Genomic DNA, 17,706 nt, shown 5'->3' on the forward strand with positions numbered 1-17,706 from the left:
AGGTTGGAAGGCATTCAAAATACACAGACACGCAAACATGGACTCAAACATACCAATGATCATGAAGATGGTGCAGGACTGGGCAGCGTTTTGTTCAGTTGCACACGGGGTCGCCATGAGCTGGAGCCCACTTGATGGCAACCAACAACCACAGCAGTAGTGACAACACAGCCTGATACAAAGGAGAGTCCCTACAGAGGAGGGGGGCGGAGAGCACTCTTTTGATAGCAAAAGTTACAAACCGAAATGCACAAAGTAGCTGGAAATACTAGAGCAGAGCTGGCTGCCTCCAGCTCTGGGATGCTGCTACCCACACTGCGCTAAACACCCTTCTCATCTCGCATTTACATAACACTTTACAGTTCAAAAGTGCTTTCACAACCATTTTACAGTTTAGAAAGTGCTACCGCATCCATTAACTTATTTAATCTCTTCCTGCTTGCCCTGAAGCTAAACAGGCCCTCAGATGACTTCACTCAGAGCTGGATCATAAAAATATTCATCTTTGTCTGCTGCCATCTCCCTTGCCAAGCATGTGGCTCTCTTAATGGGGAGGTGGACAGCTCCACTGCCATCGGGCTGGAAATTAATAGAAGGCGATTCATCACTCTGTGGGTTCCAGTCCCGCTGAACACTGAGTGTCAGGGGTGGATGAACTGGGGAGTCTGATCCAAGAGTAATTTGGAACTCTGGGCTCCCAAGCTAAGTCCCTACTGCTCTGGCTGAGACTGGAATGAGTATGAGATAGCAGAGTGGAAGAAAGATTCAGAGTGAGTCTCCAGAAATGTCTTCCTATGCTTTTTCTAAAGCTTAACTATGGCGGTGAGGAAGTCCTTACTGAGTGAAGGGTGGGAAATAAGTCCCCTCCCTGTCTTCAGGGGATATACTCCTAAGTCTAGGGCATGTGCAGAGGTAGGGTGGGAGATGTATTATGTAAATCCCCATGGCCACTCCCACTTCCCTGTTCCCCAGGGGACATCAGGTTATCATGGCTACAGTAAGGCCACTTTGGACAATGACATAGGAATCAGAAAACCTGGATTCCAACCATGGTATCAAGTTGCTTTTTGCCCTCTCGCCTTCTCTGACCTTCAGTTTTTGCATCTGTTAAAGGAGAGAGATGATATGATTGCTGAGTCTCTTCTAGAACTGAAGTTCTAGGGTTGTGTGAGGCAGAGGAAAGGCTCCGAGACAGTGAAAGACTTGGAACGTGAGAGGAACAGACCAAAGGCTGTACATGGAGTGTGGTGAGGGATGGGGGAGGGGAGTGTGAGTGGAGGTGGGAGAGGTGGCACAGCCAGGACCACCCAGGGTGTAGAGGTTATTCTGCCTGCAATGGGCAGGTGTCGATGAGGTGCAAACAAGGGCCTGCCAGGTGTTGCTTTACGCTGTGGAAGAGCACACTGTCTTCTGGAAGGAGAACGGGTTTGGGTAGGTGAGACTGACACCAAAGCCTAGGGTGGGGGCCTATGCTGTGGTCCATGTGCGAGCTGGTGGGGCCCTCCACTTGCTGGTGGAAACAGAGCTGGGCAGAAGATGCACTTGGAGGTGCAGTGGCGGACTCTTCATGACTGGGAAGAAACCTGACCACACTAGCCAGGTGCTGAAGGTCAACATCAACAGTGAACAGTCATGTTGACAGTATATACCCTTGATATGATGAGCTTCATTTTACCCCAGTCTAATCATGAGACAGGAGCCATGGTGGCACAGCGGTTAAGTGATACAGCTGCTAACTAAAAGGTCGGCAGTTCAAATCCACCAACTGCTCCTTGGAAACCCTGTGGGGTTGTTCTATTCTGTCCTATAGGGTTGCTACGAGTCAGCAACGGATTTGGTTTTTTTGGTTTGAATCACGAGAAAAACATCAGACAAATACCAATTGAGGGACATTCTCCAAAATACCTGACCACGCTCCTCAAAACTTTCAAAGTTATCAAAAAACAAGGCAAGTCTGAGGAACTGTCACAGGCAAGAGGGGCCTGCGGAGACATGATGACAAAATGCAATGTGGTGTCTTTGATGGGCTCCTGGGCAAGAAAAAGGGCGGTAGGTTAAAAACTAAGGAAATATGGATAAAGTACAACTTCAGGTAATAATGAAGTATGAATATGGATTCATTAATTGTGACAAATTATTACACTAATGTAAGATGTTACTAATAGGAGAGACTGAGTGTGGGATATATGGAAGCTCACTGTACTATCTTCGCAACTTATTCTAAAATAGTTTACTAAAACCTAAGCAGTCTGGGGATACTCAGTGGAGAAATAAACCGTGTCCATGGGTGTCCTTGTAGTCTAAAATAATTGATATTCATTCGTGAAGCTTATAATTTCACTAAAGTGACAATATTTTCAGCTACTTAGTTTCCGAAGAATGAGTGCGATACATCTAGAAATATGCTGAAGGCATCTTGAGCTCTTAAAATGGTTAACAAATCATTGGCACTTACAGATAATGTTGACTGTAATGGTTGGAAGCCCAGGCTTGGCCGATGGACAGACCTGGGTTTAAATTTCATCTACGGCTGTGTGGTTTGCAGCAAGTGTGCTTAACCTCTCAGGGCCTCAATTTCTTCATCAGCAAAATGGGAATAAAGTCCTGTTTTGCATTCAGCACTTTTGTGACCCTTAAATGAGATAAAGCCCTTTGTAAAAGCTGTAAAGCTCCTGGCCCATGGTATGGGCCTCTTAAATGACGACTCCCATTCAAGTCACACTACAGTCATCCCCCATCCCTTGGGATAGGATTGGAGTCACCTGGGCTACGTCAACCTAAATGAGCATCCAGATCACCTGAGGATCTTGATAAAATGCAGATTCCGATTCAGCAGATATGGGTTGCGGGGAGACTCATCTCTCACAAGCTCCCAGGTGATGCCGATGCTGCTGATCCAGGGACCCCGCAAAGAGTAAGAGGTGCTAGGCTGTGCACCTGGCCCTGACGGGGACCACCTGGTACTCTTGGGCAAGTGACAGTCTCTCTCTCTGAGGCTTACTTTCCCATCTGTAATCAAAACAAAACATAGAAGCGAAAAATAAAAACAAAACAGTTTCCTTCCCAAGCTGCAGAGTGATGGATTTACTTCTCAATGAGACACCACTGGTCTAACCTGGCGCTGTCTCGCTCCTGCACCGCATGCTCAGCCCCTGGGAGCCGGGCTACAGGCTGCGTGTTTCCGCTCCCTCTGTTTTTTCTCAGGAGATGACGTGCTTCCGGCCTCACCAATTGCTTAAGGTGTGTAAAGACCATAGTGGGGACCTCTAAAAAAACAAACAAAAAAAACCTATCCTGATTTTACAGATAAAACTAAACAGAACAAATTGCATTATTGCCATCTGAGTTCCCTTCCTCATGGCTCGTTTTGGCAGGCAGGAAATAAATTGCCATCTACCCCTCAAAGCAGCTGCTTCCAGTCAGAGCGAATGGATCATGATTTAATAAAGACAGCCATCTGTTAGAGGGTGAAAATCCTAATTAAGCAATACGTGAATCAGAACAAAATCAGCCATCAAGTCATTAGAGTTCTGTAACTGATGAAAGGACCTATAGACATTGCCACATGGAGCAACCCTCCTGCAAACAGAGATGGTGAGGAGAACCCCTTCCCTCACCTCTGATGCTGTGTGCGGTCAGGCTCTGGGGTGTTAACAAGCCACCTGCTTCCAGACAGCCCGGGCGGCCTGAATAAGGAACATCTCTTCTGTTTGTCCAGACATGTCCCAGTTTGCCAGATGCTTCCACAGCCATGAATATCTTCAACCCTCTGCCATTTACTGCAAGAGTGTCCTGACGGTGAAACTCAAAAGTTTAGTAACTTGCTGAAGATCCCATGGCCAGAAAAGGGCCAAGTCCAGCCCAGAATCTAGGCCATCAGCCTCCAGAGCCTGCTACCGCAGCTGTCCCCTTAGGTGAAATCCCCAAGGTGTTGATGGTGTCCTAAACCAGTGAGAGACTCTAATTGCCAGAAGCTCCTGGCTTTGCAACGGCAGATGCCCTCTGCTTCTTTTCAGACACTGGACAGAGGGCTCTAATTCTCCACAAAGATGCTGAAGGTCTTCTCCATACAGTGGGCTAGTGCGATGGAGTATCAACGGGGCGACGGCGTCCATCTTTTCACCGCTATATCCCTAGAGCCTATGGCTCTGTACCTTGCACATCACGGTGCGGTGGTTAATCTTATGTGTCAGCTTGGTGAGGCTATGGTGCCGAGTAGTTTGGTCAAACATTAGTCCAGATACTGTTATGAAGTAGTTACATATGATTAAATCAAAACCAAAAAAACCAAACCCATTGCCATCGAGTTGATTCCAACTCATAGCGACCCTATAGAACAGAGTACAACTGCCCCATAGAGTTTCCAGGGAGCAGCTGATAGATTCAAACTGCTGACCTTTGGTTAGCAGCCAAATACTTAACCACTGCACCACCAGGGCCCCTATGATTAAAGCAGTTGGCCTTAAGTAAAGCAGATCAATCTCTATAATGTGTATGGGTCTCATCCAATCAGTTGAAGGCCTTAGGAGCAAAAAGGGAGATTTCCCAAAGGTACGTTCTGCCTGCAGACTATAAATAAACATCTTGCCAGAACTCCTTCACTCTTCTCTTTCCTGTCACCTCACCTATGGATTTTGGGACACAAGACTGCAAGAATCTCCAGCCTATTTCCTGACCTACAGATTTTGGACTTACCAGCCCCTCACAACTGCATGAGCTAATTCCTTAAAATAAATTCTCTCTCTCTCCTCCTGTATATATATATATATATCCTGACCAAAGGAGCCCTGGTGGCTCAGTGGTTAAGTGCTTGGCTGCTAACAGAAAGGTCAGCAGTTTGAACCCACCAGCTGCTCCGTGGGAGAAAGATGTAGCAATCTGTTTCCATAAAGATTTACAGGCTTGGAAACCCTATGGAGCAGTTCTACTCTGTCCTATAGGGTTGCTATGAGTCCGAATCAACTTAACAGCTATGGGTAAGACAGTACCAAGAAGCCCCGGTGGCACACGGTTAAACACTCAGCTGGTAACCGAAAGATTGGTGGTTCAAACTCACCCAGCGGCTCTGTGAGAGAAAGGCCTTGCAGTCTAGAAAGATTACAGCCTAGAAAACCATATGGGGTAGTTCTACTTTGTCATATGGGGTCACTATGATTTGAAACCAACTCGATGGCACCTAACAACAATAATAAGGTTAACCAGTAACCTACTGCCATTAAGTCCATTCTGACTCATTGTGATCCCATGTGTGTCAGAGTGGAACTGTGCTCTGGACAGTTTTCCATGGCTGATTTTTCGGAAGTAGATCACCAGGCCTTTCTTCCAAGAGGCCTCTGGGTGAACTCAAACTGCCAGCCAGTCTTTTGGTTAGCAGCTGAGCATGTTAACCGTTTGCACCACCCACTCAATAAGCAATTGTTAAACGGGTGAAAGAAGAAATGAGTAACCTTGACCAGTCCCTGCACCTCTCCTAGCCTACTCTAGAACTCTAGAGAAACATCCAGTTTTTCCTTTGCCTGTAATATGAAGGCATCAGTATATAGTGTGTTTATCAAAAGCCTTTCAATAAAGACAGATTGTACCACCAGGTAATACCCCCCACCCCCCACCCCCCAGCAAAGAAGCATAAAGCTTTTTGCCCCATTGCCAGCCTAGATGGTCCTTTGCTAGGTATAAATGGTACCTCATCCTTGTTTCACTTTGCATTTTCTTTGTTACCACAGAGGAGGAACAGAGCATTGGAAGCCCTGGTGATGTAGTGGTTAAGTGCTATGGCTACTAACCAAAGGGTCAGCAGTTCAAATCTACCAGGTGTTCCTTGGAAACTCTATGGGACACTTCTACCCTGTCGTATAGGGTCACTATGAGTCAGAATCAACTTGACAGCAACGGGCTTGGTTTGGTTTTTTGGGTCCCTACTAATTACGTTCTTTTTCTCTTTTGAAAATTGTATCTTTCACACATTAACCATAGAGAGCTCAGCGTTGTTCTTATTAACATGTATAAATTCTGTATATAATGAAGGTATTAACTTTTCACTGCAAATATTTTCCCTACTTGTTTGCTTCCCTGTCCTCCTCCCCACACCTCCCCTCCCCCGGTGCCAAGCCCTATGTAGAAACTTCAAATTTTGCTGGAATCAGTTCTGCCCGTTGTTTTCCCTCAGGCTTTTTTCTATTGCTGCTTTACTTAGCAAGTCCTTTCTCCCCCAGATGTCTGGTAAATACCCGTTTCTGGCTCTTCCGGCATTGGAGTGCAGTTTTCACATTTTGTTACCTCTGTAATCCATCTGGAATGTATTTTGGTGCTTGGAGTGAGAGGATTTCCTCTTGTCTCCTCTCGACGTCTTCCTTCTCCACGTGGCCACAGAGATGTAGACAGTGCAGGAAAAACTGGACACGCTAGCCAATACTCTGAGCCTAAGCAGGTCCTGGGTTTGTTAGGGGTGTTGGAGTATGTCTTAGTCATCTACTGCTGCTGTAACAGAAATACCACAAGCGGATGGCTTTAACAAGCAGAAGTTTATTCTCTCACAGGCTAGTAGGCTAGAAGTCCAAATTCAGGGCATCAGCTCCACGGGAAGGCTTTCTCTGTTGGCGCTGGAGGAAGGTCCTTGTCATCAATCTTCCCCTGGACTAGGAGCTTCCCTGTGCAGGAATCCTGAGTCCAAAGGATGCGCTCTGCTGCTGGCACTGCTTTCTCGGTGTATGAGTACCTCCCCCGCCACCCTGCCCCGCTGGCTTCCCTTTCCTTTCATCTCTTATAAAATAAAAGGTGATGCAGGCCACACTCCAGAAGACTCCCTTTATGCTAGATCAGGGATGTGACCTGAGCAAGCGTGTTACATCCTATCCTAATCCTCTTTAACATAATCTAATCTTAACCACAGACAGAGATTAGGATTTACAACACATAGGAAAATTTTATCAATCACAAAATGGAGGACAACCACACAATACTGGGAATCATGGCCCAGCCAAACTGATACACATATTTCTGGTGGACACAATTCAATCCATGACACAGTGTCTAAAATAAGATTGCTCCAGCAAAGACGTGTTTGTCATCTCTGCACAAGTGGAAGCAGAAGCAAGACAAGGAGTTGAGTGCATTGCTTTTGGATCCTAAACTTCTACCCACTCATCAAAATTTGGATCCAGGCCCATTTCCTCTGGGAGGACTTGCCCGTTTCCCCAGCCCCAATCTGGGTTTGACACCCCTGGCTGGGCCCCACAGCACCCTGTCTTACCTCCCGTCATATTGACCACATGGCATGGCTGTTGAGTATTGACTTGGCTGGTTCTACAACTTTGCTGGGAGCTCCTGGGGGAAGAACCTTGACTTCTCTTTTATTTGTTGTTGATTCTGCAGCCCCAGGCATAGCCCCTGCACATAGGAAAAAAAAAAAAGTTGCCATGAGTTAATTTCAATGCATGGTGATCCCATGTGTGTCAGAGTAGAACTGTGCTCCATAGGGTTTTCAATGGCTGATTTTTCAGAAGTAGATCACCAGGCCTTTCTTCTGAAGCACCTCTGAGTGGACTCAAACCTCCAACCTTTCAGTTAGCAGTCAAGTACATTAACCATTTGCACCATCCAGGAACTCCCTGCTCGTAGAAGACACTCAGTAAACGCATGTTGAATAGTGGTCCAACTCTTGAATCAGAGACAACTATAAAGTTACACTAGACACCTGCCATGTGTGCTGGACATTTCCATGGTACTATCTCATGAATACTTGAAACAATGATGAAGGAATGGCAATGACTGCTTCATTTAACCCACCAGGAAACTGAGGCTCAGAGATGCTAAGGACCAGAACCCAGTTTCTTCAAGCCTCAGTTTATGATGCTCTTGCAAGAACCTTACCTTGTTTGGGGTCTTCTTTTTCAGGGGAGGACACTGAGGCTCAAGGAGGGTCCAAGATCATATTGTCAATATGCCCTTAGGTAGACTGGTGCTGCACATGGAACCAGGATGTTTCAGGGACCCCAAGACCTTCACCTTTCTCCAGCTGTGCTTAGAACAAACTAGGCCCAGGGTCTTGTTTGTGATTGGTTTTCAGGAAATAATGATTGATCTGAGCTGACTTGAACCACGATACCAACACCACCAGGCAGGTCTATGGCACTTTCTACTTTTCCAAAATACTCTTGCTGTCTCGGCTCCATTAGCTCTTTCATCCTTGAATGTAGACGAAAGAAAAGAAACTTTTTTTCATTGTCGTTGAAAATATACACAGCAAAACATACACCAATTCAACAATTTCTCATGTACATTATAGTGACATTGATTACATTCTTCAAATTGTACAGCCATTCTCACCCTCCTTTTCCGATTTGTTCCTCCCCTACTGACAAAAGCTCATCCCCTCCCCTCCAAGCTTCTTATCTATCTTTTGAGTTGCTGTTTAACACTTTGATCCCACACAGGAAGTTCTTTAAAAGAGCACAATGTTCACAACAGACATTCTTTACTAGTTGAGCCAGACTGTTGTTTGATTTAAAGGAGGCTTCAGGGGATAATTTTGGTTTACGGTTTCAGGATTAAAGTTATCTCAGGGCAGTAGTTTTAGGGGTTCACCCAGACTCATTGACTCCAGAAAGTCTGGATTCCATGAGAATTGAAATTCTCTTCTTCATCTTTCCCCCATTTGATCAGGATTTTTGTTTAGAATCTTTGATCAAAACATTCAGTAATGGTAGCCAGGCACCATCCAGTTTTTCTGGTCTCATGGCAAAAGAGGCAGTTGTTCAAGGAGGCAAATCCACCACACATTCCATTAAAGGAGAAGGATATCGATGATAAGTACCCCATAGGGTTGTTAAATCACTGGGATTCTCATTGGCGTGTATGAAAGGGGAGGAAATGATTAACCTTGAAAATTCTGTGTTCTCTGTGTAAGGAGATGATGTCTCTCCAGTTTCCACTAGGAGGTCACGTGTTCCCCAAAGTGACAATTGGCTCCCCATGCTCAGTGCTTTGCTGTTTACAATGTGTTTCCACAGGTATCCAGTTTAATCCCCACAAAAGGTCTCGGGCAGAGAAATTGGTATGCTCTCCATTTACAGGTGGAGAAATTGACGCCCAGATTGGATAAGTGAGTTGACCTGGTCACATGGATTTCTTAACTCCAGTTTCAGCGTTTCTTTTCAGTGCCCACAGCTCCCTTCAGTGGTGTGGGCTGAAGTGTTGGTCTTATCAGATATTGCGGTGGGCTCTGGGGGGCAGAGCCAAATCAAGGTTCTTGATTAGAAAGGCATCCCGAGAACTGGGACTTAGAAGCACAATTTTGTGCTTTATCCAATGGACTAGTGAAGCAGGGCAGAAGGTTAGGAGGCTGTGACCTGGGGTGTGGTCTGGCTTCAGGACAGTGTAACTAAACTGGACTGCTGAGATGAAGAGGAGTGAAGATGATTCAGGGGCAGCAGATAATGCAAATGGATATAGCAGGAAGGGGGAAGAAGTAGGGAATGGTGGGGGTTGTGGCAAACTGAGAGTGCATGTGTGCCTAAGGGCATTCAAATTCCTATTTAAAAAAGAAAAAAAGATCAGGCAAACAAACCAAAGCATGTGCAGGCTGACTCAGCTTGTGGACCCTGAGTTTGCAATCTGTAATGGTCAAGTCATTCATGGTGTGCAGTTCAGGTGCCAACATTCTCCATGAGCAAAGGAGAATATCCAGGGGTTTGGGTGATGAAAGCAGGAAGGACTGACCTCAGGGTGTGATCCTCAGAGAAATGAGTTTGTATGTGAAGTCAGGAAAATAAGGGCCTAGAAGGGGCAGTGAAGTGGAGAAGAACGCTCACTGTTATGGAGTCAATTGTGCCCCCGAAACACATGTTGAATGCCTGGCCCTTGAACCTGTGGATGTGCTCAGGTTTGGAAATACAGTTTTTCTTTTGTTATGTGAATGAGGTCATACCAGTGTAGGGTGGATCCTAAACCTAATTGCTTCTGAGTTATAAAAAGAACAGAATAGACCCAGAGACACACACAAGGGGCAGACAGACACCCTACGAGGATCCTCTAGAAGCAAAGGAACAAGGAACACCTGGGGCTACCGACAAGGAAGGGATCAACACTGCCGAGACCCTGATTTGGACTTTTAGCCTCCGGTACCTGTAAACCTGTTGCTATCAAGTCGATTCCAACTCATAGTGACCCTATGGGACAGGGTAGAATTGCCCCATAGGGTTTCCAAGGAGTGGCTGGTGAATTCAAACTGCTGACATTTTGGTCAGCAGCCTAGCTCTTAACCACTGCACCACCTCCAGTACAGTGAGACAATAAACTTATGTTCTTTAAAGTCACCTACTTACAGTATTTGTGTTTCAGCAGCCCCAGGTCACTAAGCCACTCAGCCTGCCTCTGGCCCTGATGTGGCTGGGGAGTGTGAGAACAAGTAGCTTAACTGGAGGGACTGTTAGGGAAAGGCATCCTCAGGGAAGAGCCCAGCCTCGGTTAGGGCAAGATGTAGAGTTGAATGAAGAGGTTCAGAATAAAGGGGTATTTCTCTTCTGCAGGATGTGGATTCCAGGGGGCACAGTGAGAAGGGCAGGGAGGCAGGGGAAATTTGGGTCAGGGGAGTGCAACATGGGAAGGTGGGAAAATTGGGCGACTGGAGGGATTTAAGGAGCCCTGGTTGTGCAGTGGTTAAGTGTTCAGCTGCTAACTGAAAGGTCAGTGGTTTGAGCCCACCAACTGCTCCACAGGAAAAAGATGTGGCAGTCTGCTTCCATAAAGATTACAGCCTTAGAAACCCTATGGGACAGTTCTACTCTGCCCTATAGGGTAGCTATGAGTTGGAATCAACTCAACAGCAATGAGTTTTTTGGAGGGATTTGCATTTGGGATGGCAACAAGAAAACAGGGATGGGAGGCATGGAGGACTCAGCCCAAGGCGGGAGGTGGTCCAGCGCCCAGCACATCGAAAGTAAGTGGCAACTTCTCCTCCTTTTCATCCTCCTGAACAGAAGACTGAAGGCTGCTCTTAGGGTCTGGACCAGGATGGGGTAGGAGGTGGCAGAGGGATTGAACCCAGTGACAGTGTGGTCACCACATCCCGTCTATGCAGCACCAGTTGTACTCAGAATGTCCCATGGTGGTGACAGGGTCAATTTGCCTGGAGAGAGTGGCTCATTTCTAAGGCCCCACCTGGTCTGAGAGAAGAGAGCAGGCTGTCTCCAATGGGGCTGCCTCTGGGCTGGGCCAGGATCTGCAGCGGCTCTGGGAATGGGCCAGGTTGGGGAGTGGGGCCAGCCAGGTGGTAGAACCTTGATGATCCAGAGGCTAAAGGAACTCTAAGAGTTGAACTTTATAACTGCTGACAATGATTTCTGTTTTTACATTTTTAATATTAAATTATGAAATATTTAAAATACATAAAGAAAAAGAAGGAAAATGTAAAAGCATATTTGTTTAGAAGAAAAGTATTGCAGATACTGAGAAACTTTCTCCTGGCTCCCTCCAGAGACAACTGCTAGATATTAAAGTTGGTGGAGAGCCTTTCTGCCCATTTTTTAAAAATAATTTATTTTATTTTCGTTGTTGTTTAAAATATACGCACAGAACATATACCAATTCAACAGTTTCTACATGTACAATTCAGTGACATTGATCATATACTTCAAGTTGTATAACCTGTCTCACTGGCCTTTTCCGAGTCATTCCTCCCGCATTAACAGAAACTCACTGCCCCCTAAGCTTCCTATCTAACCTTTCAATTTGATCCCATATAGATAGTTCTCAAAAGAGCACAATGCTCAAGGCAGACATTCTTTATAGTTAAGCTAAATTGTCATTTGTTTTAAAGAAGACTTCAGGGGATATCTTTGGTTTAAGATTTAAAGATTATCTCAGGGCAATAGTTTCTGGGGTTCATCCAGCCTCAAAGACTCCAGAAAGTCTGGATTCCATGAGAATGGAAAATTCTGCTGCACATTTTAACCCCTTTTGATCAGGATTCTTTTATAGAATCTTTGATTAAAATGTTCAGTAATGGTTGCCACTGCCCATATTTTTATACTGATTTAAGGATAAATACATAAACAATTTATAGAATTATTTTGTGTGTTTTAAAAGTGTACATACATAGCATCACTGCATGTATCCTTTTGAAAGTTTTAAAAATCAACTCATACACACACACATTCACACATACGAACACTGTCAGGCCCAGGTTTTATGGATGAATGTTTCCAATATTGTGAGGACTCGGTAATCCCTAGTTCATGCAGCTCTCATCAGACTCATCAATATGCCATCGAGACCTGCCCAGTGTCCTCTTCCACACTTGGTGTCCTTTGACGTTCAAGGAGCCTCTGATTCCCAATAAAGCAACACTCAAACCTGTTCTAGCATGAGCACATTAAACAAGCAAAAAACCCATTGCCATCAAGTAAATTCCGACTCGTAGTGACCCAATAGGACACAGTGGAACTGCCCCATAGAGTTTCCAAGGAGCGCCTGGTGGATTCGAACTGCTGACCGTTTGGTTAGCAGCCATAGCTCGTAACCACTATGCTGCCAGGGTTTCCATGAGCACATTAGGTGATTGTAATTCCTGCCCACTCTATCTAGTGAGCTTGTATGTGAAGGAACAGCCCCTCTCCCTGTAAGTCTCCCCTCACCTCCATCCTGCCATGTTGGTAGAACAGAACCCTCCTGAGCATTGGGCGTCTGGGACCAGGAAGAGAGAACATTTCTTCCTGAGTCCTTTCCTTGGCATTGTGAGGGGCAGGCGGGTTCCAAAAGAGCCACGTTGATACCATTTTCCAGAGGTGGCCAAAGCCACTGCCTCCAAGGAAAATCGGAGCTAACTCCTGTTGGTGTCTGACTCCGAGTCTCCTGCCTCTGACACTCTGTCAGCCTGTGGTTGCCCCCCAAGACACCCATCAAGCAAGGTGAATTACATTTTCCCATCTTGATTACCTCCTCCAACCTCTCGGAACCAGAGCTGCAGACAGGCACTGACACCAGCTTCCTGACACCACGTCAGACGCCCTGAAGAGATGTGTGACAGGCAGACCCAGTAGGTAATGGTATTTTTAGACCCCAGCTTGCCGGAAGCCTCCTGGTCCCTGCTTGTGGTGTGTTGCTGTTAACCTCTGCTCACTCTGAAGGTCTAAAGTATATCTATATCTTTAGAAAAAGAGGATTTTAGAGTCCAAAGGGACCTTAAAGGTCATCTTATTCCACCCTCAGACATTACAGGTGAGAAAACTGAAGCCCAGAGAGGTCCCCAAGGCCAGTCTGGTCCCCCTAATCTACTTCCAGGTAGTCAACAGAGTGATTTTTCAAAATACAAATTTGGCCTTGTTGTCGTAAGCTAATGTACTCATTGCCACCCATGCACAGTGGATCAAAACACTGCCCCGTTGCAGATTGGACCATCGCGATCCATAGGGTTTTACTGGCTGATTTTCGGAATTAGAACACCAGGCCTTTCTTCCTAGTCTTAGTCTGGAAGCTCTGCTGAAACCCGTTCAGCATCATGGCAATATGCAAGCCTCCACTGACAGATGGATGGTGGCTGCATTATGAGGTGCATTGGCCGGGAGTTGAACCTGGGTCTCCCTCATGGAAGGTGAGAATTCTACCGCTGAACCCTGACTGACTTTGTCCCACCCCTGCTTAAAATCCTTCACAAGCTCCTCTTTGCATGAGGAGAAAGTGGACTTCCTCTCTTGGCACATAAGGCCCTTCGTTCTCTGGCCCCTGCAGGAAACCTCTTCACTGTAACCGCACTTACTGCAGGTCCTCAAGTAAGGTGTGCACCTTCGAGCCTCCTTGTGTTTTCTCCCGCTGGTCCTTCTGTCAGGAACCCCATCCCTGCAGCTGTCCAGCTGTCCACTGGTTCATCCTTCTAGGCTAAGCTTGAAGGCCACTTTTTCCTGGAAGTGTCTCCTGATCCCATGCCCTGGAATGAATTAAGTACCCTCTTCTGGGCTCGGCATCCCTGGGTGGTGCAAACAGCTAACATGCTCAGCTGCTAACCAAAAGGTTGGAGATTCAAGCCCACCCAGAGGCACAAGAAGGCTTGGTGATCTACTGCTAAAAAAATCAGGCATTGAAAACCCTATGGAGCACAGCTCTACTCTGACACACATGGAATCGTCATAAGTCAGAGACAACTTGATAGCAACTGGTGCTACCGGGCTCTCCCTTCATCTGACACGGTCCCTATGATGGCATTTGTATTTGAAATGTCTGTTTCATGTCTAAACGCTGAACTCTCTAAAGCGAGGACTTGCTTTTTCAACTCTAAGATTCTTGTGCTTATGATTGTTGTTGTTATTTGTTGTTGAGTCGGTTCCAACTCACGGCCACCTCATGTGTGCAGAGTAGAATGGCATAATAGACACTCAGAAAAACTTCGTTCATTAAACGGAGTGAAGGAATGAATGAATGAGTAGAGCCTCTTGCCCAAGGTTTTATATAATTGATCGAGAACCAGGATTTCCACGCCGGTGTGAGTCCCACCACTTTTAGTGTCTGATCCCAAAATGTGAGGACTCCACTGATAAAGTCATGCCACTGAAGGCCATCCTGGGATTGCACCTACATCTCCAAATGGCTTTTTCATTCTAACAGGGATGTCTCACTGCCCAGCCACGCTAGGAGCTTAGCTATGGGGGCTGGACAACTTCAAGAGAGACAATTAAATGGAGCATTACCTAAAAGCACGTAAGTCAGCCAGTACGTTTAATGTTTTGCAAGAGAGAAATCTCTTTATCTTTATAAGCTACAGAACAGAGCACCCTCTTTTGATCATGCTTGGAATTGCTTAGGGCCAAGATTTCATCCCTGTTTGTTCTAGAACGTCCCTAGGTGGAGCAAACAGTTAACACACTTGCTGCTAACCTAAAGGTTGGCGGTTTGAGTCCACCCAGAGGAGTTTCAAAAGAAAGTCCTGGAGATCTACTTCTGAAAAATCAGCCTTTGAAAACCCTGTGGGGCACAGCTCTACTCTGACACGCATGGGGTCGCCATGAGTTAGGATCCACTTGATGGTAACTCGTATTTGTTTTTGTTTTTTTAATTAGACAATTGCAGCTTTAACTCATAATAATCCTATGCTATGCGACAGTGATATTATTATTATTATTAGTGTCTTCTGGTTGATCATGAGGGGCCCTGGTGGCACAGTGGTTAAGAGCTATGGCTGCTAACTGAAAGGTAGGCAGTTCAAATCCACCATCTTCTCCTTGGAAACCCTATGGAGCAGTTCTTCTCTGTTCTATATAGTCACTATGAGTCCGAATCCACTCAATAGCAATAGTTTTTGGTTGATCATGAAGTCCATGCTCCTTCTACTGCAACACCAGCCTCTCCAACCTGATACAAAATGAAAGCCATGACAGTAACATGAAATGGGGTTAGTAGAGGGCCTCACAAAGGAGACAGTATCTGAACTGGGTTTTGAAGGATGAATAGGAGTTTTCCATAGGGGGCAATGCAGTTGAAGGGGATAGTGAAAAGGGTGGGCCTTCTGAGCCAAGGGAAAAGCATGCAAGTTGGTCTCCTGGTTGGGTTGTCAGCACCAGAGAATAACACACAGAGTGATGCAGACAGCTGTCTGGCCTTAGTGAGGTCGGGGACCTAAATGGTGATGACCATTTACAGCACGTTTGACATTTACAGAGAGCTCTCCGGAGCACAATCCTCACCAGCACCCCAGGATCTCGGTATTATTGTGTTTCTTTTATTATAGATGTTGGGCCTGAGACTCAGAGAGGTCAGGAGCGTCGTCTCAGATCCCACAGATTGGGACAAACTGGGGGATGGCTGCCCTGGTGTCCAGCATTCACACAAGAGAATGAGGTCATTCATCGTGAAGAGTGCAGGTAGCGAGAATGAATCTGGTGAGAGCAGGCAGGTGCTCTGGCTGCCAGGGGTCAGCTTCTTGGGCTGAGCTCCTTGATGTGTAGGCTGGCCTTGCTGCTGTGAAACAAGGTCTTCATTGCTATACGAGCCATGTCCTCTCAGCCCCTCACATGGAAATCCCTTCTAGAAAGTGAAATGAACCTTTGGTTGACCTGAGGACCCAGTTCTGTCCTGGACACCAGTTTCGGGGGCATGGAGGAGGCATGACTCTTCTCCTCCGAGAGCAAAGCCCACCTGACACTGACATCCACCTATCCCTTCAGCTGCACACCTGGCCCCTGTTCACCTGTCCGCTGCACAGCAGTTGAGGCATTTCCAGGTCTGGGCACCTTCGCTTACGCTGCTCTCTGGTCAGAGCACCTGCCTCCTCCTTGGCCCAAAGAACTTGTATTTAGCCATCAAAGCAAAATCCAAATACTGTCTTTTCTGTGAAAGTATTTGCCAGCCTTCTTTTCTTTGTAGTTTTCTTGTTGTTAGTTTCCACTGAGTTCGCTCTGACTAATGGTGACCCCACGTACAACAGAACAAAACAGTGTCCGGTCCTGCGCCATCTTTATGATCATCATGTGCTTGAGTCCATTGTTGTGGCCACTGTGCATTTGGAGTGCCTCCCAACCTAGGGGCTCATTTTCCAGCACTATATCAACGATACTCTGTTGTGATCCATAGGGATTTTTTGGCTGATTTTTGGATGTAGATCGCCAGGCCTCTCTTCCTAGTCTTCTAGAGCCCCACTGAAACCTGTCCACCATGGGTGACCCTGCTGGTATTTAGAGTACTGGTGGCATAGCTCCCAGCATTGTAGCAACACGTAAGCTACCACAGTATGACAAGCTGGCAGGTGTTTCTCCATCGTACCTCTAATATAACAGCTTTCATTTTGTTGAAAATTTTAGGCCTCTTGGTCATATCTGCCTATAAATGTGTTTTATTTGTGGCCAGCACTGTGATTTAAGGAAGCCTGAATTTGAATGCCTTAAGGTAGAGTTGGAACTCTTGACTTAGCCACAGACCCACCATTGCCCTATCATATTATATCTCGCCCCATCATGCATTTTGGTTGTTTGCCTGAAGGCATTTGATTTTGCAACCCTCGTTGGAGGGTCTGTCTCCAGTGACAGTGAGCTCTTTGAAGGGGGTATTTAAAGATGTTTCCTCATGATTTTCACCTCCCGGTTATTCAATCACGCACTAATCTAGGTACACCTACTCCTCACTTGTCAACTATCTCGTTAGCTGACATTTCCCATGTATGGCAATAGTAAAAGATCTACCATCCGACTATTTTGTGCATCAACAATGTACATCTGGCAGTAATGAACACCGAGAGTAACTTGCTTGCTGCGATGGTTAAGATTATGTGTTAACTTGGCTGGGCCATCCATGATTTTCAGTGGCTTGGCACTTATGTAATGATGTCATTGGCAGTGATGTAATGATGTCATTTGGCAGGGGTGTAATGATGTAACTGGCAGTTATATAATGATGTAATTTGGCAGTTATGTAGTCATTCTCCATTTTGTGATCTGATGTGACATCCTCCATTTTCACATAATGACAATTTTCACATAACGGCCTGGTCTTTGGAACCTAACCATGTTGGTAAGTGAGGAGGGTGTATTGTGGTGAAGGTATTTTGCAGATGTAATCAAGGTTGTGGATTTTAAAATAGGGAGATTATCCTGGATTATCTGAGTGGCCCAATCTAATTGCAGGGTCATTCAAAGCAGAGAACTTTCTCTAGCTGGAGTCAGAGCAATGGAGCAGAAGGGAAAGGCAGAAAGATTCCAAGCCCAGGGCTGTTGCTGGTTCTGAGAC

The sequence above is a fragment of the Trichechus manatus genome, unplaced genomic scaffold (assembly GCF_000243295.1).
Source record: "Trichechus manatus latirostris isolate Lorelei unplaced genomic scaffold, TriManLat1.0 scaffold00045, whole genome shotgun sequence".
Taxonomy (NCBI): Eukaryota; Metazoa; Chordata; class Mammalia; order Sirenia; family Trichechidae; genus Trichechus; species Trichechus manatus.